The sequence below is a fragment of the Botryllus schlosseri genome, chromosome 11 (assembly GCF_051294905.1).
Source record: "Botryllus schlosseri isolate E-star chromosome 11, Bs_hap1, whole genome shotgun sequence".
Taxonomy (NCBI): domain Eukaryota; kingdom Metazoa; phylum Chordata; class Ascidiacea; order Stolidobranchia; family Styelidae; genus Botryllus; species Botryllus schlosseri.
Window position 1 is genome coordinate 2,950,112 of NC_137246.1, and position 26,493 is coordinate 2,976,604.

The 26,493-nt window shown below is 41.1% G+C and overlaps 1 protein-coding gene and 3 long non-coding RNA genes across 5 annotated transcripts in view; 2 read left to right on the forward strand and 2 right to left on the reverse strand.

The window, feature by feature from the left end:
- Window positions 1-26,493, forward strand: part of LOC145449815 (uncharacterized) — a 342,177-nt gene that overhangs the window by 220,166 nt on the left and 95,518 nt on the right. The window lies entirely within an intron of this gene.
- Window positions 6,283-7,341, reverse strand: LOC145450881 (uncharacterized). The gene is made up of 3 exons (XR_013918624.1): window positions 7,048-7,341; window positions 6,815-6,956; window positions 6,283-6,752 (listed from the first exon to the last, which is right to left on the reverse strand). It is a non-coding gene; the product is annotated as an uncharacterized LOC145450881 (long non-coding RNA).
- On the reverse strand, window positions 11,951-13,414 carry LOC145449418 (uncharacterized). The gene is made up of 2 exons (XR_013918253.1): window positions 13,151-13,414; window positions 11,951-12,777 (listed from the first exon to the last, which is right to left on the reverse strand). It is a non-coding gene; the product is annotated as an uncharacterized LOC145449418 (long non-coding RNA).
- On the forward strand, window positions 17,487-20,342 carry LOC145450615 (uncharacterized). The gene is made up of 4 exons (XR_013918539.1): window positions 17,487-18,603; window positions 18,929-19,071; window positions 19,136-19,261; window positions 19,676-20,342. It is a non-coding gene; the product is annotated as an uncharacterized LOC145450615 (long non-coding RNA).

A 26,493-nucleotide genomic window follows, 5' to 3' on the forward strand; every position in this document is an offset into this window, starting at 1 on the left:
CGAATTTCCGAGGCTGCTATCCGTAGTTCTTCAGAATGATGTTTTGTATTCAATATGACAGGCCCAATCTATGAGATAACAATTGCGTATGTGTCCGAATTCGTTGACCTTTCCAGTTGGCAGTGGCGGCTCGTGACAATATCGGGTGGTGGGGCAAGGGCTGCGAGCGACTTTTATCAACATGACGTCACAATGGCGTTTTCCAACGTAAAAAAGTAACTTTATGATGCTCACATGAATTTCCCGACAACAGTGATTTTAACGTAGGTGCCGCGAGAGGTTTGCCGGTGAGCCGTGACTTGAAGTGTGGTAACAAATGTTTTATTCATTTATTTTTTAACAAAGGATTATTTTACAAAATGTACGTGAACTAAGAATCGTCCCTATGCCACGAATCAAGTATCAGGTCATCCTTAGTAGCATGCGTTATGATTTCATGGTATAGTTATAGATTACGCAAATCGATAGACCCTAATTTTTCTAAGCCCGTCCGAAAGTGTTTCGCACACGATCCTGGTGTGTTACGACCACTGAGCTGGTGATTACGACCAGAGATGGGCGGATTCCAAAATTTCGGGATCCGAATCTATCCGGATCCGGCTGGCAATTGGAAATTCATAGTCCAAAGAAATCCGGCTGGTGAATGTCCAGTTCGGAATCCGAAAAAATCCTGCCAGAACAATGCTAATTAATCATATCACAGCAAAAAAATCCGGCTAAAATCCGACCGTCACCCCAAATTCAAAATCCGGATCCAGTCCGGCCAGGTAAAAAAACATTGAAATCCTGCTCCGGCTCCTGAACCGGACTGTGGCCATCTCTGGTTACGACCAGGTGATAATAGGCAACCAAAACGTAGGCACCCGGCGTACGATTGGATCAATAGACTGGACAACTTCTAGACCTCTCATTTTCGCTCTAAAGACAACTGCGTAAACTACGTACGGAACAAAGATTCAATACGATTCATGTTCGCACTTGACTTGACCTGACTCATTCCAATGACTAGAACTCGAGAGATTGCGTAAGCCTAACTGGAAAGGTCAACGAGTTCGGACACATACGCAATTGTTATCTCATAGATTGGGCCTGTCATATTGAATCCAGAACATCAATTTGAATGGTCTTTGAAGAACTAAGGACAGCAGCCTCGGAACTTCGGTCTCGGAACATCATAGGACATTTTGGCCTTGAAACTGGAGACTGTGACACAACACATACGGCTTAGAGCAGCGGTTCTCAACCGGGGGTCCGCGGACCCCTAGGGGTCCGCAAAGCAATTTCAGGGGGTCCGCGAGACCTCTAAATTTTTAAAATGGTTGATAACCTAATTTTTATTTTATTTTTAATGTGAGAAAGCATAAGGCAGTTTCCCACCACAACTGCTAATACCTCATGACTCATATCATCATCATAATTGTCTGACATGAACTATCGTAGTGTGGAAATTCATTTTCATAGCCAATTTTCCATTAACCTGCTGATACAAACACATTGCTGTTTATAGACGTTTTATTGGGGGTTGTGAATAAATAAAAATATGGAGATAGTGACGTCAATCAGGGTGACTTCGTAATGTCTGCGAAACCTTCTCGATTTGAAGTTGTCAGTCTCATCAAATTAGTGTACAGTCGTTTGAAATAAAAATTTCCGAAGTATTTCCCTAATTTGTCCTAATGCAGGAATTGAAACCTCGCCACGAAATTCATTTTATCCTATGAAATACATAACCACTATTTGAACAGTTTTTTGGAGGTGCAGAACTTCAATATACAATTGAATAGTATTATTCATATTGAAATTAACCCGAATATTTTCGGCTGACACTCGTCATAAATCGGACAATGATATGCCTGCTCTTAAAGCTTGGCTATCAGATTTGGCGCATTCTTATTGCGGATGCCCTATATCGACAAGGCTGGTTTTTTGATAAACAAGGAGTGTTTCGTTGCTATCAAAGCATTACGCTCCAACCCTGAAATTCATATCACCAGTTATATTGGTATGCAGCCTTGTCTTGTTAATGTTCAATTGTTCATGGTCAAAACTGTTTACTCGTAAATATATATGTAAACCCGAACAGAACAAGTCGTTTCATGACAGTCTTTCTCAGGTTTGAAATCTTGGATCCATTATTTGGCGCATAAAATTTGTCTATACTTTTAGATTAGGATTTCACTTTGACGGTAGAAACTTTCTGCCGGCCGATCAAAATGCCGTCGCGGGCCCAATCCGGCCAGCGGTCCGTATGTTGACCGTCGCTTCACTAGATACTGGACGTGATATGTTCGTAACATATATGTTTCTTCATTTTGGCGCCATAATTGTTACGATCACACCAAAAGTATCGTCGGAAGCGTTATGCGTTAATATTGCATTAGCCTCCATCTATCTTTGCGGTAATGGTTTTGGGCACTACCCGTTCATATAAAAACGAGGTCGCGTATTTTCAAGACACGACCACGTACTTCAAGATATACAGCAGCAAAATTAGCTTTGAAAAAATAAAAGTCTACCAATTTCTACATAAATACAATGATGTTATTTTCAAGCAAAATCCTTATTTTGCTGTTTATCACAAGCCTACAGTTCATATTTGCACAAGACAGATATGAAGGTTGCACCATAATAGAGCTAAAATTGAACTAAAACTTTAGGGGGTCCGCGAGGGTCCGTGACGGTCAAAAGGGGTCCGCGAAGCCAAAAAGGTTGAGAACCACTGGCTTAGAGTCTATAAGTCTGCTGCGAAATCGGCGTTGGAAAATATACTAATCAATAAATACATGAATAAAAGCCGTAACTTAGTATACTGTTACAAGAAATCATCGAGAAGTAGCATACGCAATCTCATAACCCATTCCGGTATGGTACACTGTCAAAATCAATACAAACAGACGAACACCGAACTTTGAGTAAAATAGATCGAGGAATAGGCTGATCGAATGATCAGCTGTTAGCCGACATCGAAAATGAAATAGCTATCGCATTTGACAGGGGATTGTAAGCAAATGGTTTGAAGGCCACAATTTCACAGTGAAATGGACATTGGCGAACATAAAATTATGTGAATATTTGAATGCAAACCGAGAATCTTGGTCAGCTGTTTCATGCGATCATCGAGATATACCATTGGAAATATCATCACCGATCTCGTTATGGAACGCAGACTATAGATTAGCACAGACCGACACCGGCTATTGCGTGAGATCCGCAATGACGTAGGTAGGCTAAGTATCAGATCAGCGCGCATCTCTACCATACTCGACCTCGAAAACGAAATAACTGCCTCAATCATTGAGTGTCAACTTTAAGACTTGGCACCGTGTTCGATACTAAAATCCAGACATACCGTGCGAAAGCTCATGACAGATCTAGGTATGGAACATCGTTGAAATCAATAGAGACCAATAACGGCTTTTGCGTAAATTTGTTGGCGATAGATGAAGAGTCAGCTCTTACTCGACTTTGGAAACGAAATTACCACCCACATAGTTCAGTGACAAACTTAAAACTTGTTACAGCGGTCGATACTAACAATTATCGTGCCAAATGTCATGACCGATCTCGGTATAGGACATCGTCAAAATCAATGGAGACCAATACCGGCTTTTGAGTAAAATCTGTTTGCTTTACTATGTACATGATAGATCAGCACACACTGAACTTCGGAAACGGAATTACTACCATTATCTTTAAGTAGCAAGCCTGAAACTTGGAGCAGTGTTAAATACTACCTTCACGACATATCATACCAAGTTTCAAGAAATATCAAGGTGCGAAACACCGTCAAAATCGACCTGTTCCAGCAAAGGTCTCGACCTGTTCCAGCAAAGGTCGACTCAACGCATATTACGGTAACCGAGTTCAGATATAGATACGATTGTTACATCACACCTTAGGGGCCAGCAAGCATATTTGCCCCGGTTGCTCGGCCATTTTACGAATAGGAGAGAGTAAATCACCGTTTCTTTATTGTGCGCGGCTTTGAGAGAATAGATAGTGAAAGCTTGTTATGAGCGCTACCGGGGCAAGCCCCGGCTAGGCATTCACAAAGCGAAAACACAGAAGAGAATTCGATTTTCGCAGAGACTTCGCTATGTATGGGCGTTTGCAAGCGAAAGCACAAGAAGAACGCGGGTTTCGCTGTGATCTCGGTATATATTGATTGCTGTGCGTCTATAAATGGTTAAATTGTTATTGAACAGAATTTTAGGTGGGGCAATGCCCCAGTTGCCCTATAGGACGAGCCGCCACTGCCAGTTGGGATTATGCAATCTCTCGAGTTATAGTCATTTCCATTTCTGCAGATAATAAGTCAGGTATAGTTCGAACATGAACCTTGTCGAATCTTTGTTCCGTACGCCGTTTACGCAGTTACCACACTTCAAGTCACTGCTCACCAGCAGACCTCTCGCGGCACATACGTTAAAATCACTGTTGTCGGGAAGTTCGTGTTACCGTACCACCAAGTTACTTGTTTACGTTGGAAAATGCCATTGTGACGTCATCTTGATGAAAAGTCGCTTGCAGCCCTTGCCCTACCACCCGATATTGTCACGAGCCGCCACTGGGTTGACTGAGGACAATGCTCTTTCAGATGCAGCAAGTAACTCATTACTTCTCGTATAGTAGGTAATCTCGAGCCACAGATGTAATCGCAAGTATATCCGACCAAGTACTGCTCAGATTTGGATCTTGTTCTTCGCTGCGTCATGTGTGCAATCTTTCGCCGTTTTGCCTCTGCCATGACTGCACTATTGTTGCTCCAAAGCATTAACTACTGCTATCGACTGTGAAGCATTCAAAGAACACGTGTTACAGTACTACTAATGACTCATCAACACACAACGCGCTTGTACAGAACCACAGCCGCTACTAATAGACTATACCTCAGCAAAACAGACTTTCAATTTAGTAAAGCGAAGCTCCCGAATCCGAGTCAGCTGTTGCAGTAATCAGTGAAGCTTAGCCGATTACCCAATCAAGAATCGCGGTTTCGTGATTACCCGCCTCTGCTGTCGGTTGCCCGCCCACTCTTCAACAACGACTTTCAAACGCATTTAGACAAATGTTAGCGGCTTTCCTGGGAGCTTCTTTCAATCCCATTATTGCTTTTTAACAATAATCTAAAGAATAAGCGATGGACACGCAGAATTCCAAACATTTTCCAAATTTTGAACAACCCTAATGAACAGGCATCTTGATATCCATGCTGAAAATAACAGATTATTCTGTGGAATGCTCGCGCTACCTGTGGAGCCTCATTTCCAGCTCAGTTTAAAGAATCCATGTGTTGGCCTCCATGATAAAATATAGCTGCTATTTTTGATGACACTTTTCTTGCATTTGTCTCTGTGTACTCCGTTGCTTTTTTAACTGTACTGCATATGTAGCGGTCGCTGCAACGACTTGTTGCCAGACACGCTGGTATAGTGCTTGATTGAAGTCGACGCTACAGCTACAGTTCCCGTTGTACGCACTAGTCACTGACTAATGACCGCTCTGAGTATACTCTAGCAATACTGATCACACACGCAGATCCAAGGAGCCAAGGTCAACTGCATCGTCATGACAACTTTGCGGAATCATGTTCAGAATTTTTTTTCATAACGAAATTACCGACTTTCCGTGTTTCAACTCAATCGGAAATTGCCGTAATTTTGACTAAAATTTCCAATATTGGCATGTTTACAGAAAAAGCAGAATGTGCATTGTGACGTCAAGGGAGTGACACATATTATCAACACCGGCCACAGCGGCTGTTTGTGTTCTCGCAGTTTTTATTCTAGTCAGTTATGGCCGAGGTTTCAATTGTAACGGATTTGCCAAGTGATATTGAGACTGAGTCCGAGTACTCGGATGTCGAATGTAAGTATCATTTTTGCACGTACTTACAAAATTACCGTTTAAATACCGGATTAGTTCAGGTGTTGATGCGCTCGATCCCACGTCAGTGGAACCCCTTGCAGTTGCAGCTTCATATGATGGTTCATGATCAGCCTAGCTTGCTCAGCGCAAGCCACTCGTCGAGACTACATGACATACAGTTGTATATATAGTCTGTAGTGTAATAGCTCGTTTCAGTCATGTATCTTGATATCTGATATCTTGATAAGTTTTTGCTGTAAGGAGGTTCCGAGAGTTACTGACAGAATTAAAATGTATCACAGAATTGCCAGGAAGCAATTCAGTGTTCTGGACGTTGACGTATTGCAGATGTCCTACTATGGATATCAACAGGAATATGGCCGCAGAATAATAACATCGACTTCAATGCATGAATGGGATGAGTCTCTGATTCGGTTGCCAAATACTTTTCTCGCACTAATACACTTGTTTTCACTTTTCAGGAAGTTGAAACATACTGCCTACAGAAATTGTGTTCACTGGGTATGGTGATTCTGTGGCAAAAACCAGCGGAAAATCCTGCCTGCATGCGTTGTTACTGCTGTCCGAACAAATTTTAGTCAAATTCTTACAAAGGATTCCAGTTCAGTAACGCCACATTGTGAATGTACAGTTGTATTCCAAATAATAAACGCATATAACTTATCGACCAAAATAACTACTGTGTCGGGCAGAAAAGCATATCGGGTTTTATGTCGGTCGGGCAATAGCTTCCTCTCTGCTAATTTTGATTATGCTGCTAGTCAGAGGAGGTGGAACGGTCTCAGCACAATCGCTCAACTCAACAGTTTCTGGTCCAGTTCCGATGAGTGCTTGAACTTCATCGACAAGCTCATTGCAGTAATCTATAGAACAGGCATAACAATATGACGAAATCTTATGATGCGGTCAGATCGACGGCAGTTACCAAATGTTGAATTTTCAAGTATCTTGTGGACCGTACATTCCCCATTTTTGTACTTCGGGTATTTGACCGCGGTGCTCCTTCTTTCGACATTTTCCGAGTTTTCGAGCAATTTTCATTGAAATGCAGGATTGCCAACTGTATCCTACAAAAAATGCATAATTGATGAGGCTAGTAATTATGCCAAAATCTGATATAGGTTGTTTTGAATAGCCGAGACACTGCAAGGCACCTACCTGGCTTTTTGACTGAAATATGGTTGTAGTGATATAACTTTCGGCAGAAATGATTGAGGAGGGCATTGAATGATTCACTTCCAGCAGTGTTTCCATTCGGCGATAGATGGCGTATGTCATTTTTCATTCGCGTGGAGTAGAGAACATCGCAAATCCTTTCATATGCCAATGAATCTGAAAATGGATTGTCATAATGGTAAACAACAGAATCAAAGATGCTATTCATTGTAACTTAAATTTAGGCCTATATGTATCATGTATATATGCTGAATGGAGCAGTTTGTTTCTTTTTGATACAGTCAAGTAGTAGGCTATTTCATCTTTAAAGGATGTAACGGCATCGGCATCTACACTACCCGTAAATCAAAATCTGGAGTATGAGCAGTTTGTGCAGTCTTGCTTGATTCTCAGTGTGCTACCTAAACCAGACTCTTGCACGTCCGACTCTGATTGACACATTGGACAATGTTGAAAAATGCTCACCAGCTTGTTGCTATTCTCCAGACATTCCTCTGAATCTGAATGCCTGCAAATCAATATTTTGGTGAAGACTTGGTACAAACATGATTACACTGTTCAAGTACTCACTCTGACTCGCCATCTAACTCTGTTGGGTGGAAGCTATCATCACTTGACAGGGATTGGATATCACTTTCTCAGTCTTCATAATCCTCTCCAGCAATAGGGTTTGGACAGCGATGAAAAGACACTTTGGGTACCGAATATCGCGTATTCGAGCAACCATACGCGACACCAGATGTACCTCCGTGCCTCATCTTCTTCATACCTTCCATATTCACAATCAAATCCAGTATCAAAATCAATCCCAACACTATTAACTATCTGTTTACCACACTGAGCTATACCAGGACCAGTGTTGCCAACTCCAGATGGAAGAAAATCGCTAAAACTGGTGTCAAAAATCGCTAGATGGCGCTAAATATTGAGAAAAAAGCGCTAAAAAATAGCGCTAAATCTGCATTAATTGCTAAAGGTGTTAAATTGAACCATTATATTGATATATTCTTCTCAGCTATATTTTACTCGTCTTGGGCCAAAGTAACTTATCATATTTTTAGTTCATAATACGTAATAGTCATATCTAAGCGGGACAAAACGGCAGTGCATTTCTATAAAGCAGATCGCTTTGCGCAGCGATCGCTGTACGTGAACAGTGAACACTGACCAGGTTTGCAGGCATAACCGCTCACTATATCAGCGTGCCTTACTCGATGCGTCTGTGAATACGTGATGCGATGTACCGTGGTTATGCGCTTGACTTCTTCTCTAAACTTTGTTGGAGTTGGCCTACTTGAACACGACATGCGATTGACACACGACATGCGACTTGACCCGACACAACACGACGTTGAAACGGGTTTGTTTGCCACTATAAGTAGAGACCTTAAGAAAATAATCCGAGGACCAACCCGGGGTATGAAATGTAATTAATCTGGTCCTAAACGAATGACCAGACAATGGAGCGACCTCAAAACAGCCCCTAAAGTCTGGAAATCGGCATTGATAAGAACAATCGCTGGACGAAATTGTTCATCGTTATGTTCATTGTGTTGCGGCGGTGCCATTGTTGGAGCAATAATGCCAGTTTTCAGACTTTGAGGGCTGTTTCGGGGTGCATGGTTCCATTGTCCAGACGAGATTTTATTTTGTATTTTCGAAATCACTGCGACACTATCTTTCGATCATGGCCAATTATATTAAATTTCAGCGTTCAGGTCGCCAGATGTAGCACTGCCAACTATGCTTCTTTTAGATTGCTCAGCAGGAAGAGACACTGTTTGCCCATGCGTAACCGCCAGGAGTTGCGTATCTACAATCTAAATCTATCAGAGATGAGCGGATTTGAAATTTCTATGTCCTAATCCAATCCAAATCCGAACCTTCAAATCCAAATCATAATCATAATCCATAACTTTTTCTTATTCAAGTCCATGTCCAATCCTAATCCGATTCCAACTGGAAATTCAGAAAAAATACTAATTTATGCAATGGAGGGATTCGAAAATTTTCTTTCACAACCAACGATTCACTTGATTCAAGAGAACTTAGTAACCATAAGTACATTAATACCTGATCTAAATAAAGTTTGTCGCCATTCGCCACACGACATTTCAATCTCCCAGAAAATAGGTAAATCCAATCCAAATCCTAATCCGTTCTGAAAAAAATGTCTAATCCAAATCCAATCTAAATCCGACAAAATTTCACAAATCCTATTTTTTTCAAAACCTAATCCTAATCCATGCTCATCTCTGCTATCTATCGGTATAGGTAGTAATCTATAATTACATATCATCGGAGTCAGCACTCTGGTGACCGGTATAGCCAATGCAGTCGTCAGCCAGAACTGATCTTTAGTGGTTATTTTCGGTAAAAAAGCGGTAAATAATCGCTAAATACTTTTTCAAAAATCGCTAGATTTATCGCTAGGCGCTAGATTCATATTTTTTGGCGCTAAACCGTATGAAAAATCGCTAGATCTAGCGCGAAAATCGCTAAATTGGCAACACTGACCAGGACTTTAGCCGTGTCACTCACATGACGTCATTTCATAGCTGAATGATTTCATATCCGTTTTTCAGCTTTTCGATTTATAATTTGAATTACTTGAAAACTATCATGTAATTTCAATTTTTATTATTTTATTCATATCCCTAACCACATAACGTACGATATAAGGCAAAGTCATTTTTAAGATGCAGTTGATCTTTAATAGCACAGAACAGCCAAATAGTAGTAATTAGTGGTCAGAAAGTTGTAGATTTACCGGGATCAAATCATACTGCAATATATTAACGAAAATAGAAAGAACACAGTTAGATCCAATGATATATATACAATGATTGGAAACTCCAGTGAGCTATGCGTTTGAGCGCGTCGCGAGTCATGCTTCACTACAGGAATGAAATCGATGTAAACAAACGGTTCGCCAGCAATCTTTCTTCAGGAACTGGCGTTAACGTAGTGAAAAGTTTTTTATCGAGACCTCTTTTGCACGTGAAATGTGTGCATACTGTACAGGTTTTGGCCGATACCAGTAGCATGGCTTAATATTCAGACGAAACTGATGTACCAGTGTGCCTACGTGATGAACATTGTGATCGGAGGTGGTCTCGCAGTATCAAATAAAGGTGGATACTTCATAGTACGAGCTAGAGTTGGGATCAGGTCACTATCTTCAAGTCATTGCAAATTTTTAATCAAGTCACGAAGTCATTTCTAAATTTTTCAAGTCAATTCAGGCAGGTTCTAAAACTGACTTTGAAGTCAGGCCTTCTGAAGTTGTGAAAGTAGGCAAAACCTACTTGAGGATATCGCAAAACGCATCACGTTTTTGAAGTAATAATAGTCATTATTCCTTTGTTACAGAGATTCATCTTGTGATCCGAATGCTCATATATACAATTGAATAAAAATAAAAATATTAGGAGTAATCGTCAGCAGCTTGTAGATACAGTATACAATTGTCTAACAGATGTATACAAAGTAAAGTCGAACTCATTTCTTCATACTACTCGAGTACTTTTCAGACCGTTCATTTTCTGCTTCAACAAGTAGATTTCAATATCCAATTGACTAAGAAACGTCTGCAAAACCTGGTCTTAACCTACTTTTTCAAACTACGGTACTTCATGAGCAATGTTCCCTCTAAGCTGCGGACGTGCGCAAATGCGCAGTGCTGAAGCGGTCCCTGCGCACAGAAAATCTAAGTTGCGCACAGAAAATCCGAAGTGATGTTTTTTTGAAGTCGTTGCGCACTGTTGTCCAAGGCACCACGTAGGCGCGCAAACTCGTGAAAAATTAGAGGGAACATTGCCAGGGGCAAATAGTGTTATCGCTGAAGTCTTACATTGAGGTACAAGAGCGGCCAGCAAAGGTAAATACTGCACTCCGTGAAGAAATGAGACTTTGCAATCACGAGCGCCTAACGAAAAATCTTTTCTTTTAGTATGGTCTCGTACGCGTGAGCGATACTGATATCATTTCAATAGCGCATTATTTTCCGGGAATGGCGAAATAACATGGTTTAACATAGTTATAAATAACAATGGGCGAGCTCGAAGTTAATCTGCGAGAAACTAGCGCATAGTCTTCTCCGCGTGTCATGAACATTGCGTAAGATTTCCTCAGGACCGTATCTGCCGCACCCAAACCCTCAATTAGGGGGCAGAGATCGAAAGGAACCCAAAATTATTTCGTGAATTAACATAAATCATGGTGTATTTTTTGAGAATTTTTCAAAATATTTATCGCGCCGTGCGCGAATTAATTTTGTCAAATGTCTTGATTATTGGGTTCCCAACCCACAACAAAAATTAGGCGTGATTAAGAGAAATGGGCACTTGGGCGTCGGCCATTACCTTATGCCACGGCGCACCAAGACATGTATGTGTGCGCAAGAGCGACCCACAATAGGTAGAAAGTTCCTGCCACTGTCCATGTCAGGTTTGATAGACTTGTGCACAGCCAATGATCTATAAATGATTGTTCACAGCATATACTTTGTATGGTCATTAAATTGTAATGTTGTCCATGTCCAGTCCAGTTTGTCAACTCTTACAATCATAGTTGACTTGCAAGATGGTGACTTCGAAGAATGGGACGGAATAGAGACTATCCAACAATCCCCTTCACTCAACAAATCTCCGACCTTACACATCACCATCTATTCCCTCAACGGTCGAGGTGATCATGGAAGAAGTTGGTCGAATCCGAGCATCATAACAATGTGTCATCGCATGGTTATTGCAGAAGAAGGATTTTGAACAGCTTAAATACCTCACCTCTTCATGGACTCCTAAATGCTCTGATACTAGTCGTGTCTAAATTTCAATGAGGATACCCACACCATAATATCATTAAGAAATTTATACAGGGTATGGATATTTCATTTACTATAACACTTGAAAACTGCATAAACAACTTTTGTTATCATGTCAGACTTGTTGTCATCTAAATTCAGAATAACAAGAACCAAAATCCTAGTCAAGAACCAAAATCCTAGTCAACGGAAAGCATTTAAGTCAAGTGAATATGTAGCAAAAGAGGATTTTCATGTTTATGCAAATTACAATATCAGATGTACCTATGTTTAAGCCATTCGATAAATGCACTGTCTGCATCTATTTTTGTTGTAATTTATGAAACTGTGCTGTGCTATTATGAACAATCGAATAACTGTGCCTAGTAGTTGATAACGTCAATGTTTCTTGTCACGTAACAAAAATATATATTCTCAAATGTTATTTATTCGAGCATTTTTATCCTCTCTTAATGACAATAACAGGACAGCAGCTGGATGGTAGAGCAGCGATCTCACATGACGTTGAACATCGGAGGGCATTCAATCATCAAGTATCATGGCATTTGAACACTAGTATGTTTCAAGCCGTTCAGTCAGTTCATAGTCGTTCAGCAAGATTATTTTTCTCTGCATCAATCGATCCAATGAGTATCAATCCAATCTGGCACCATTCGTCAAAGTATTATTCATTTTGACTACAATCTTTGGAAATATCTCAATGTCTGAAGCAAAGTGGAACATGACATGGTTGCTTCTCATGGACGGCCTGGCGTGCCGAAATCCCATAAGATAATGATTTGCACTTTTATCAAGATCCCTGAATCCTTTTCAATTTCCTCGCGGCTGTGGGTTGCTTTGCGGCTGTTTCAATACACGAACAATCTTTTCTTGAAAGTTTGAATGGACTATAATTTATAAAAAATGTTAACGATCCTGTAAAAAATTTATGCATAAGACATGTCACAGTTTTGCCAGTCAACTACAATTGAAATCAAGTTATTTATTCAATCCGTCAAGTATTTTCCTTACTGCCGCATATGCAATATATATGAGCAATATGCATATTCAAGAGAGAGATTTTGCATTGGATGATTGTGGAGTTACATTGCTGGAAAAATAACATGAGTATTTGAGGCAGCAGCACATACAATGCAAGTTGATGCTCATGCTCAGGTCATAAAGCGTGATGCAAATGGCGAAAAGTTATGAAGGTTATACATAAAAAACCATAGACGTACACACTATACAATGACGAAGGTTACAAAATCATTTCCTAACCTTTCAATGAATAAGACACCATAGAATGTTGCTCGCAAATGCATAAATCATCTATTTTGTACAATCCGTCCAGCTATCAATCTTAACGAGTACTCCATGTTAATTTTCAAGGTTTACAGGCAATTCATGGGGAACACTTCACAACGGGTAGTTCATATCAAATAAGTGCCAAAACGTTTACCAGGTATATTTTGAATAAATGGGCATTGGTAGACGCTTTCGGACACCCCGGTGTGAAAGATTCAACTATTGAGAGTAGTCACATATCACGCCAGGTCGATGTGCCCAATACCAACTATGGAATGATTATCCTCAATGTCATTCTAGTGCATTGTTTTGCCGATGGAATATTGTTTGGAACAATGCCGATTCTCATCATTCATGTGGAATGTGGATTGAACAGCCTGACCCTGTAAAAAGTTATATCTGTTAGCATTTTACCAATCAGTACAATGTTAGTTTCCGGTTAGTTCCGATTTTATATTATATTATGAAGGTACAATCGCTATACTGATACTATGGTTGCCAGTGAACTCGGCCCTACAATATTACAACATATACTATATAAAACAACTTAGTTGCTCACACAATTATCGTAATCAACCCTTCTCTTTTAAAAAATCAGGTGACATAAATGCTGCCAGAATATTTTAAAATCCTCTTTTAACAAGCCTTCTAGGTTCTGCACATCTATATTGACGCTCACCCACAGTATCTATTAATTTTTTTGGCTGTGTCGTACATGCATGGTTGCAACCGATGCTAAAATGCCTCACAGCTAGTCGGTACTCTGATAAATATGCATTGTTAAAAGTTATATTAGATCCTAGTATGCAGCACTGCCTCACTATGCTCAAGAATCCAACAAAAACTAAACCAATTGGGGAAAAGCAGTGAATTAGTACCCCAGAAAGGTCGATTGCAGCACTCCCCCACAGTCGACATACGCAATTCCGTACCTCTACTCAAGCATATCCCGCGACGGACTGATTTCGCCGGGAATCTATCTTATAGCGTTAAGGGGCGTGGCAGTTTCCAATCATTGTATATATATCATTGGTTAGATCTATCCAAAGTCACTCAACTATGACAAGTCGTCCGAACGTATTTTCGTGGAGCGAGAAATGTTGCACAACTCGATGTTATGTACACTACAAAAAAAAATTGGACAATTTGGTCTCAAAATTAGACAAATTTGGTCTCAAATTTAAGAAATGAGGATGATTTGGTCTCATTTTACCACCCACTCACCAGAAATGCTATTTTCGACTCAGACAACCATATATATATTGATCTGAATAGTACTCGTGAGTAGTAAGTGGCATGTACCTTGATAACTATATCTAGTGAATACCTTGTAAACTTAGTACAGGATCATCTCAACACTGCAATTTCTGGTCTCTCTCATCCTTCCCCTCCTCCGCTCAGACCCCTAACATTGAAAAGGATGCCCCCAAGGCACTGCTACCATTTTCGATCAATTTCTGGCTTACTTTTGAGACATAAAGTACTTGGTAAGACTAATTGGTCTTTAAGACATTTTTTCATAAAAAGTCACTTTAAGATAATAAGATAAAAAATGTCTTATTTTTTTTTGTAGTGTATGTACGGGAATTCGAAACAAGCTATGAAGTTAATCGGTCACACTCTAGCCTCGGCCTACAAAGGAAGCGGCATCACACACAAATAAAATAAATTACATATATCCACAGTGTCCCCTTTCTAACCTACATGAATAATTCCAAATACCTCCGTTGATGTTCTACTAGATTCGACTCGACTCGACTCGACTCGATCATTTCCTCGAAGATTCCGATCCGTTAGCTCGAAGCTAAAACCCGTCCACGAACTCCGGACCGTCCAAAATCCAGTTTCTATACGCGCAAATGAATTTATTGAATTCACGGGACTGTGATGGAAATATGCATATTGAAACTGATATTATACGAGAAAAACAAATTGTTTTTAACATAAATACCCGCTTGAACCTTTCTCTATAGGAAATGATCATGAATTCTAGGAAAAAGGTAATGCAGAGGCGTCCAGGTCCGCTAATCTAATTGACCATCCTACGGGGCTCGTTCACTTTCGGACCAAAAATCCATTTTCTCCATAAGGATTTTGTAGAATTGGTCCTCAAGTGAACGAGCCCCGTCCCGGTCCGTATTGGGGCGCGTGTAGTCGCGTTTGTCGCGGGCGGACAGGGGTATCGGCGGTTGTTTTTGTTGTATTTCTGCGTATTCGGGTCGGATTCCGTCGCATATTTTGTTTGTGATTTTTTGCCGAGAACATATTAAAAAATTATTAAAAATGTTCGTGGTATCAGAGGATTTACTCAGATATCTACACCATCGAATGTTTACATTCGATATAGAAGCACTGTTGGAGCTCAAAAACTACCCATGCTTTCCAAATGAAAACCTGATTTTCAGTGCTGACATAAATGTATCACCGGCCCATCTGCATCCAGAGGCCTGCCCTTCTCTTTTCAAAGCCTGAATCTGATCCTTGTTGAAAAAACCTTCCTATCCTCCTCCATATGTTCCTTGTTATCCGAGCTTACATCCAAGTTCCAAAACGATCATAAATTGTGCAATTCCGCTATTAATCACATTTGGGTAGCCTATCTTGTATGGTTTTCATTGTGTATTTGTATCGTCAAAATGCTACAATTAATTTCACAATGATTTCGCATTACCAGCGATTTCAACCCCGCAATTTCTTCGTCTTTCTCCTGACACCGGCCTTTTGGCTGCAAATTGTAAGATGGGTGACTTTATATCGTATTGGGTTGGGTGGTCTATGCTGTTACAGTATGTATGCGGAAAGTTTCTATTGGCCATATTGAATCTTACTAGCTCCATCTCCTGCTTCAACAGGATACAATTCTCACAAAAAGCCTTTAGGTTGAGATTCTAAATATATCGCCATATGTAGGCCTACAATTCGTTGATGCAGCCCAGAAATGCATTTTGCTGTGGTAGTCCGGGGTGATCTGAAATAAAAACGACCAGCAGACAACGAAAATACATAAATTCACCTTGGTTTCTATTATCCCAGTTGCGGGCGTAATCCCATAAATATCACTGCCAATATGACCGAAAACTACAGCCTCCCACATAGGTTCAGGCTGTTTTTGTGGTCTTTTGAGACCAAAATGGATGCCGCAACGTAACAGTGGCATGACGCAACAATGACCTCGCACTTCTTGCCCTTCTACATTCTTTGGGCGTAACCATACCGTATACTTTTTCGCTCTTCATTTTCGCCTTTGGTGGGAGGGATTCGAGCCCCGGCGGCGGCGCGGCGGCGAGGCAAGCACAGTGCTTTTACCTATTAGGCCGGCCACGACGCCCTCGAGAGCGGGAGACGATACGCGGCAATTCGAATTCGCACGCTCGCGTCATCCGCTGGAGGTCTCTCGCATGATCCCGCGGTTCCCGCCGTCCAGGGCTCGTATGTTTGGGGCCGGGCGAACACAATGGCACGGGCACTCAAAAATGAGCAGAGTAACAATTTTGAAGATTCTAATCGTGTAGTGATACATGATTTCTTAGCGTACTGAAATTAGACGATCCTGTCGCTAAGAGTTAATTTATAGTTTCGAAGTCATTTCCCAACGCGTTGCGGCATACGAAGCGGGGTGCGTCATTGTATATGAGATATCTGTGAAGTCGTGGTCGAGCCGCGGCAACAGTGACAATGGATGCGCAATAGGACTGTTGAAAAATAACCTTTATTTCTGAATCTTGCTGGTTACGTGATTAAATCGATAAAACGACGTACACCAGATTCGAATTCATTCTAACCAATATTCGCGGATTTAGTACAGCATGAAAATTTTGAATTCCAAGCCGTAGAAGTGGAGTGATTTTAAATTTTCTTTGATAAATCTTTGATAATTCCGGGATTATCCTTGATCGCTGGATCATCCCAGAATTATCATCAAAAATGCGCAATTAAACGGGTACGCTCGAAAAATATAGCTGTCCTGTCGCAATTACATTTAATCCGATGCGAAACTGACATTTTATTCGCTGTGGCCACTCTACATGTATAATTTGTATACATTTCAACTTTCCACGCCGTTCTCATTGATAATCGAACACTCGACAGGACTCGAAGCCCAAGACACATTGTCGTCTACTTATGACCCGTCGTTTCTAAAAGCTTATCGCTCTTTCAATTTAGAGTCCCAATTTCCAGCGCGGCGCTCGACGCTCAGGCTATCGCTCTCCCCCGTGGCGAGCGAGGGCCGATCAAAATGGGCTTTTGCCGCGTTGTAGGCTCGACGCTCAGGCTATCGCTCTCCCCCGTGGCGAGCGAGGGCCGATCAAAATGGGCTTTTGCCGCGTTGTAGTACTGGTTGGCGACGTGGCAGAACCGGGCTGCGGTCATCGCCTGACAGATCTGAACTGCCCCTCAGACGAGCGCGGGTCAGATGGGGCTGCGGGTCTTGCTAGCTCCGCAAAACGCGGCTTTAGGAAGTAGAAGTGTTAATTTTGCACAGCTCGATCGAGCCGCCCCGCCGTCGAAAACCGGTCGTTTACGCAGCCGTCTCGCGCGGATCCGGAACTTGCGCGCCGGTCAGCGCGCGAACACGTTCCGCCCCGCGAACCGATTCGGATCGGTCGGCCACTTCCGGGGTCGGTGCCACGGCCCGGGTCACGACGAACACTAGCACAGAAAGCCGTGCCCCGACCGGCGTCGGCCGTCGCCGAGAGCTTCATCGTTTCGTTCGCGTCTGCTCGTTCGGCAGTCGTTGGTTATATACGTACACTACAAAAAAAAATTGGACAATTTGGTCTCAAAATTAGACAAATTTGGTCTCAAATTTAAGAAATGAGGATGATTTGGTCTCATTTTACCACCCACTCACCAGAAATGCTATTTTCGACTCAGACAACCATATATATATTGATCTGAATAGTACTCGTGAGTAGTAAGTGGCATGTACCTTGATAACTATATCTAGTGAATACCTTGTAAACTTAGTACAGGATCATCTCAACACTGCAATTTCTGGTCTCTCTCATCCTTCCCCTCCTCCGCTCAGACCCCTAACATTGAAAAGGATGCCCCCAAGGCACTGCTACCATTTTCGATCAATTTCTGGCTTACTTTTGAGACATAAAGTACTTGGTAAGACTAATTGGTCTTTAAGACATTTTTTCATAAAAAGTCACTTTAAGATAATAAGATAAAAAATGTCTTATTTTTTTTTGTAGTGTAGTATGGCGCCTTACGGCGAACGTCGTTGTAGGTTGGATTATTTGGAGTTCGCGGCGCAAATATGGCTGGATGTGCTGTGAAAGGTCAAGCAAATGACGCATGAAGGAAGGATAGCTCAAGAAGGAAGCAAAATAGTGTCTGACAGAGATTGTCCTGTTCTATTTCGCTTCCCAAGAAATCCAATCCTCAACGTCGCCACTTCAGAAGAAGTGGGATCAAAGGTACAGTACCGTAGTATTAGTAGTAAGTCTACTGTAGCACATGTAGTGTTCGTAAAAGTCAAATATAGAGACCTTTAGCTTTCACATACGGTACACAATGAAATGTGGACTGTTAATTTCTCAAAACTAATATGGTGTGAAGTTAACTTGATACAGTCCATTGTTGTTATGATTATATACCAATTGAGTAATAAAAATACTGAAATACAAATTTGAAGTGTCTCAGGTGACCATCAGCATTGATCATTGCCTAGTGATATGACACGTTCATGGTTCATCCTCAGTGTCTTTATATTATCCTAATCATGATTTATATTTTATGCAGCATATGATTTCACTGGAAGAATTCCACCAATGGAGAGAAGACTTTGGAGTCTTGAAATTATTTTTCGCTTGCTAACAATCCGGTCAAGGTGGTACATGTTGTTTCGGATGAGTCTTCGTGCGGATGTGGAAAGCGGCTGGCTGGTAAGATTCAATTGTATACTGCTGAAGAGTACCATTGCTTAGCATTGTATAATACCGTTTGCAGATAGGAATGAAATACCATCTGCTGATCATCTAAGATCAGCCTTGAGTAACCCGTCAAGCATATTCAACCATCCGTCACTAATCACGATACCATATGATGTTGCCAGAACAGCTGCACACTGCACAGGTAAGACATTGTTTGATGCTGCACAACCTTTTACTCATTGGAAACCTTATCCCTCGGTTATGGAACAGTGTCGGGGGTTCTCACAAACCCTGAATTTCTTAAAGTGGCAATATCATTTTCATCATATTGTTGTGCTTTGTCATTATCAGTGACCTTGAGCATTTTTCAAATGATTACATGTGTCAATAAATGAAATTTCCAATAATAGCCTACATGGAAACCAGTAGAAGTCGGCATTTGACTATCGAGCATACTTTGTACATAGCCATACGCAGTTGCTGTTGTCTGCAAAACGCATCCTTGATTTTTTCTTGTTTGGGCAGTCCACAAAGGGTACACTCGCAAATTTATTTAGTTTGGTACGAGATCAATTTTAGTGTATTCATTCATTTAGTATGTTATATTTTTATTCAGGTCTGCATACGGGAAATTATCATGCAACATCAACGTAATTCATTGCTACCTGTGAAAATGATGACGGTACCTCAATTCCATATTCCATGCGAACCCCAAATTGATGACTCGGAATATGAATGCATGGAATCGCTCTCAGACGTATCTTATACTATCTGGCCCTGGTGGGTTGGACATTCACCAATCGTTCATTTTTTCGTGGTGCACTGGACGATGTTCGTGCAGCCAGCCCACTATGAACCGGTCCTATACCAATACCGAGAAAACCATTGCCGAGAACGCTATTACCGAGAATGGACGTTACCGAGAATGGACATTACCGGCAGTCGTCAAGCATGTCTAAGTCTACATGCAAACTGTTTCTACTGAATGAATACAATTCGGCCTGCAGGACTGTGATATGATATGTCGACATTTTTATTGCTAGTCCTTTTTATGGTTTCTTTTCCTGGAGTGTAGGCTATATGCCTCTTATTTACATGCTCTTGGTCAAGGTGCGGGACTGATTAAAATGACCGATCCAAATCATTTAGACACTGTTCAATTGTTTTCCTTATATTGCCATCTTGAGGTGTTTTGATCTGATGGAAATTTCAATAAATAGCTGGGACTACCTATATTTCGTGTCATCCAAATACATGGATCTATCACAGAAAGCACCCGTAAATTTGTTGTCAGATTTAGAATTGTTGAAGAGAAACGAAGAATCGTACGAGGAAGAAACCAGTATGCTTGGAAATGTGCTGCAAGGTCAGGTATAAGACGAAAAATAATAAAAAACTTATTTTTACATCTGAGGACTTTGAGGATAAGGTTTCTACGTGTTAGTTCTCATCTATTGCATAAAAGTTGCTGCAGACATGTGTTTAGAAGCGGAGGCTAGTCAGAAATCCCGGTGTGAAGGGTGGTAGTTGTCTGCTTGCAGGTTGGTTGTCTAGTCAGTGAGTACTCCAGTTCCATTGGGCAGTGATACCAGGTCATGGAATTCGTGCGGCTATGGTGGACTGTAAAACTGGACGGTCATGACCAGCAATAATCCTGCATCCCGACTAGTAATATTTTCGGTCTACGCCAAGATTGATATTGCAGCATATATAAGGTATATTTCGTTTGAAGGTCAACCATATGGAAATATTTCGTTTTAATATCGTTGAAATACATACTGCAATCCTTGAAATCCCACACAGCCAAATAATTCTCGAGAAATAACCGTTAAAAGTCGAAATATAAGGTCGGCAAGCACGGATTTCCATTACCGCAGGTTAGCGCCGACGGACTTTTGTGCAACATTTTGCGCTCCAGTACTCTCATAACATTGCGCTTATTAGTCGGACGACTTGTCATAGTTGAGTGACTTTGGATCTATCTAATGGACGATTTTCATTTTTGCTAACGAGCGCCACCACTATAGTCAAGGGATGGCGGTCGGAGAATCTTGCTCCGTGCGCGCAGATGGCAGTTTTGGAGTTGGTTTCGCTATTTATCTTCGTGGGTTGTCGATATGATGCAGTTCAGGGTATCGATGCTAAATTAAGATAAATAGCATGCTTGTTATTAGCATGGAATCTTTTTTTAGCGAAAAACAGCCGATTTCAGCCGTTTTACGAAGTTTTTCGGTACTAGTTTGTGACAACTCACCTGAAGACAAGAGCGTCATGGCATATCAGCTTGACTTCTAAGATTTAATGTATGTGTAAAATGGCTGGTCATAACGGATATATTTACGTAATTTATATTAGTGATTTTATTCCTGTAATACAGTTTTATGTTTAATATGGACAGGTTGATTTCTTGCAAAGAACTTTTACGATAAACTTTTTTCTTACTATAAGAACTATGTAACTTGTAAATGCTTGATTGGTATTGCGCCACATGGCCCTGTCATTTTTGTTAGTTCGCTTTATTCTGGAAGCATTTCAGACAAGGAGATATTTGAAGAGCTTCTTGGAGGTACAGAACTTCAATATACAATTAAATAGTATATTCATATTGAAATGAACCCGAATATTTTCGGCTGACACTCGTCAGGGGTAATCGTCAGCAACTAGTAGAGAATTGGAAAGAACATTGTATATCAACAATCGTATCACAAAATATGACGTCACCAGCATGAAATTTCAAATGAGAGAGCGTTCAATGTACTATTTTTAGGTGATACACGAACTCCTTTTGTTGACAGAGTTTTGGTTGGTGTATTTTGATAAAAGTTGATTCCAAGGCACACAAATGGAATTGTGAACGGCCTCGACCTACGATTCGAAATCGGTCGTCTCGATAATTATTCGCACAAATCGGATTATCCAACAGATGTTTGCCGATGGCAGAATTAATTGCCTTTGATCGATCAGCATCAATCTTAAGTGGATGAGTTAAGGGTGAGCTTTTCACATCGCGTGACGCACGTGTTCTGATAAATCTGGGGACATGTTGGTTTATGCGGTCCTGCAGACGTCTTGACGTTCTTCCCACGTAGCCACAATCACAGTGGCACCTATATTCGTACACTACATTACTTTGTTGAAGTGCAGGAAGCACGTCTTTGCGTGTTGAAGGGACTCATTATCATTTCTGGACGTATTAGTTGAAAAGCGCAATACCAATAAATTTGAAACGTCTGTTTTCAAAAAACCGACATTCACAGGCCAATACCTTCGCTGGAATTCATTTAGTCCTCGGCGCAGAAAAATTAACCTCATAGGCACACTCGTGCATAGAGCGTTGATGATATGTTCGGGTAACAAACTGAGTTTAGAACTTGACTACATCCGAAAAATCTTACTTGATAACGGTTACCCTGAACACGTCATCAGCCGCGGCATGGAGAGGAAATTAACGCAATTCAACGCAGAAAAACGAACAGAGCCCACCGCGCGAACAATAAAAGACGTTTATATCCATCTACCTTGGATTGGCCCCATTTCCACCCGCTTTGAAAAACAATTGATTTCTGCTGTCGGTAAATGTTACGATACAGTCAAAACCAATGTGATTTTTACAACAACACAACTGCTCCCTTCAACACGCAAAGACGTGCTTCCTGCACTTCAACAAAGTAATGGAGTGTACGAATATAGGTGCCACTGTGATTGTGGCTACGTGGGAAGAACGTCAAGACGTCTGCAGGACCGCATAAACCAACATGTCCCCAGATTTATCAGAACACGTGCGTCACGCGATGTGAAAAGCTCACCCTTAACTCATCCACTTAAGATTGATGCTGATCGATCAAAGGCAATTAATTCTGCCATCGGCAAACATCTGTTGGATAATCCGATTTGTGCGAATAATTATCGAGACGACCGATTTCGAATCGTAGGTCGAGGCCGTTCACAATTCCATTTGTGTGCCTTGGAATCAACTTTTATCAAAATACACCAACCAAAACTCTGTCAACAAAAGGAGTTCGTGTATCACCTAAAAATAGTACATTGAACGCTCTCTCATTCGAAATTTCATGCTGGTGACGTCATATTTTGTGATACGATTGTTGATATACAATGTTCTTTCCAATTCTCTACTAGTTGCTGACGATTACCCCTGACGAGTGTCAGCCGAAAATATTCGGGTTCATTTCAATATGAATATACTATTTAATTGTACAAGGAGATATGTAGAATATACTATTTAATTGTACAAGGAGATATGTAAACGGTCTGGCCTATTTGATCTATACTTGAACCCGGTGATTCGGTGATGGCTGACAAAGGATTTAATATTGAAAAACTTTTGCAGGACCGAAACATTGGATTGAATATGCCACCTATAAATACCGAAGGACGGTTTTCAGGACAGGTTCATCGAACGCAGGAAATTGCCTCGCTGAGAGTCCACGTAGAACGTGCTATTCGGAGAGTTAAAGAAAATTAGCTTTTCAGCCGTCCCCTTCCACTCACTCTTTTTGGTACTGCGAATCAGTTGTGGTATGTGGCATGTCTTCTCACCAACTTTAGGGGCCCTTTGTTTTGAAATTTTCCTTGCATGTTTTATAGAACTATTGGAACTCATTAATTGCAAATTTGATCGCATGGGTCTATAAGAAACGTCATTACATGTATGACGGTTCAATGACGACGCGTACAGTAACAAATCCTCTACCTTGTCTACAACAAAGGGAGGATACAATACTACATAGTGGCTACGTATAGGCAAATCTCATTCACTGCTTTAGATCGATAATCCTCTCATTTCCTATCTGTTCAATAAACAATAAACAACAAATAGCATTCAACAGTCGTGTGCGGTATTGTATATTGACAAATTATCAGATATATTGACAATTTGTCCGCCATTTGCTAGGAACTAGCCAGTTATGCAAAGCTATCCGGGACACAACTGGGAGTGAGCGGCTTGGTGGATCATGAATAGAGTTGTAAGGTTTCATTACTTGTTTCAAATCAATATGCGTATAATCTCGAAATATGACTGGGTTGAAAGTTGGTAGTTATGTTTTTCAAACCTATTTCAATTCACACTATGCCAAAATCAAAATATTTCATTTTTGATTATCTCGATTTACCTGTAGTACATCTGACGAACGGATTCCGACACCTGGATTATTTGGTGATGCTGGAGTTGGTAAATGATAGGATGTGTGTATTTGTCAAGAGTTTGATTTCAAGTTGACAAATTAACAAAATGATTGAATATTTTCGGTAAAGAGATAGTTAGTATTGATTCTATAGGCGTGAAAACAACGGCGCGACATGTGTGAATAATCCAATGCGGCTGAATGTTGGCGTCAGTAATATTCAGGTTACGTTCGATTCAACAGATCGCGTTATAAGGATTTCTCAAAGGATTAGAGTTGTACCGAATTAAAACATTCAGATACGAATCAACTTGAGTTGTGTAGTAAGTTTCATTTCAAGTTGACAAATTGACACATTGCTTGAATATTCTCATGATTCTTATCATGCAACTAAAGTCAGCCACTGTTCCGAAGTGTCAAAACATATAGCGATCGCGTGCAAGTGCCAAATTGTTGGTTTTCGAATCACCGTCTGCGCCGGATCTGTTATTCATTACTTATTACTTGATAGTAAAAAACCATCGACATATTACAATGTAGCGATTGGGATGTATGTAATGGCAAGACGCGAGAAATGGTTATGTCTTAGGCGTTATCTTGTGAGCGATCGTGGGGTTTGTAATAAATTTCACGCCTATTTGAAGTGTTAGTATGCGAACGCGGTTATTGTTGGTATTCGAATCACCGTCTACGCCGGCTCTGTGACCGATAAATTACCAAAATATTACTTGTGCGTGATTCTCACTTCTGTAACACCAAACCACGAGAGATGGTTATGTCTGATGTGTTATCATGTGAGCACTCGTAGGATTTTACAAATATTTCACACATTTTTGAAGTGATAGTATGTGAACGCGGCTATTGTTGGTATTGGAATCGCCGTCTACGCCGGCTCTGTGACAAACTATTACCAAAACATTACCATGCGACTGATTCCTAGATTTAGCAAACTATTTCACACCCTTTTTGCTGAAAGTACGACATGTCAACACAACGTATACCTGAAAGGGTGGCGTCATCAGAGATCCCATCTGCACGACAGGCGAATCACCGCCGCACCCATAAGAATAACGATATATTGAAGTCGCACTCACCGTAAACGTTGGGATTAACTCGAATCGGTCATATTTAATAATTTTGAATATACACGTCAAGTAATGGCGTCGCTGTTTACTATACTTGATATTCAACACCACTTCACCAGAGATCCCTATACCCGTAACGTTATCAGGCAGGTCATCGACACAACATATACCTGAAAGGGTGGTATCACCGACGAGACGACAGGTCATCAGCGATAGGGACTCGAAAAGGGTGGAGTCACCAACACGAGTTTTCACGGCAGGTCATGAGCGAGCCCTATACCTGAAAGGGTGGAGTCACCAGAGATCCCATAAGAACACATGGCAGGTCACCAGCGGAAGGGGGGGTCCAAAGGGTGGGGTCACCAAAACGAGTTTCGCGGCAGGTCACCAGCGGGCCCATAAGAACCCCTGCCAGGTCACGACCGATCATACTAACTACTACCGTGTCAGCACTGCGCACGTGCGTAGCTTTAGAGCAGGGGTCACCAACACGCGGCCCTCGAGGTCCTATTTTGCGGCCCGCGACCTGATTTCGTAATTTCGGAGGAACGATTAGTAAAACATTTTCAAATGCTGAAATTGAGTTCTGTTGAAACATAATTGTTGTTGTAGTTCGAAATATGCTATTCGTAAGCTATTTGTAACCGTGCTCTCCTCATCACGAAAGAAATTCGTTTCTGCGGTAGGCCTACGTTTGGGTGAATCCAATATCTTTCCACCATACTGGCAATCCTGATGGGATGTCAAGAAATAACGGCATGCAACAAAGGGAACTAATAACAAATAGCCCACCCGAAGATGCAGCACAGCATTCATAATAACTTCCCTAAATTTTCGAAGACACCCCATACATCAACTCTACCGCTGAATTGGATCACATCGGCTGACAGAGGATAAATATTTGATAGTAATATGTGAAACTATAGTTGTATTAACGACGAAATTCAATCAAGAATATGAAAAAAATTCGGGCCTTGCGCGACTAGCCAACGAATACCTGCTTGTTCATGACATGATTACTCAGGGTTTTGGTGCGCAAAGTTAGTCGATAACAATGAATAGATTAGTCCGGAGTTCACCGGCAATGAAAATGGACATTCACAGTTTAACGTGGGTATTTGGCCTGCAGTTAGCTCATTACGACTATCCACTTGAAAGCGGCCGTAGCCAACATAAGTAATCGAAATACGGCTGTGAACAACAAA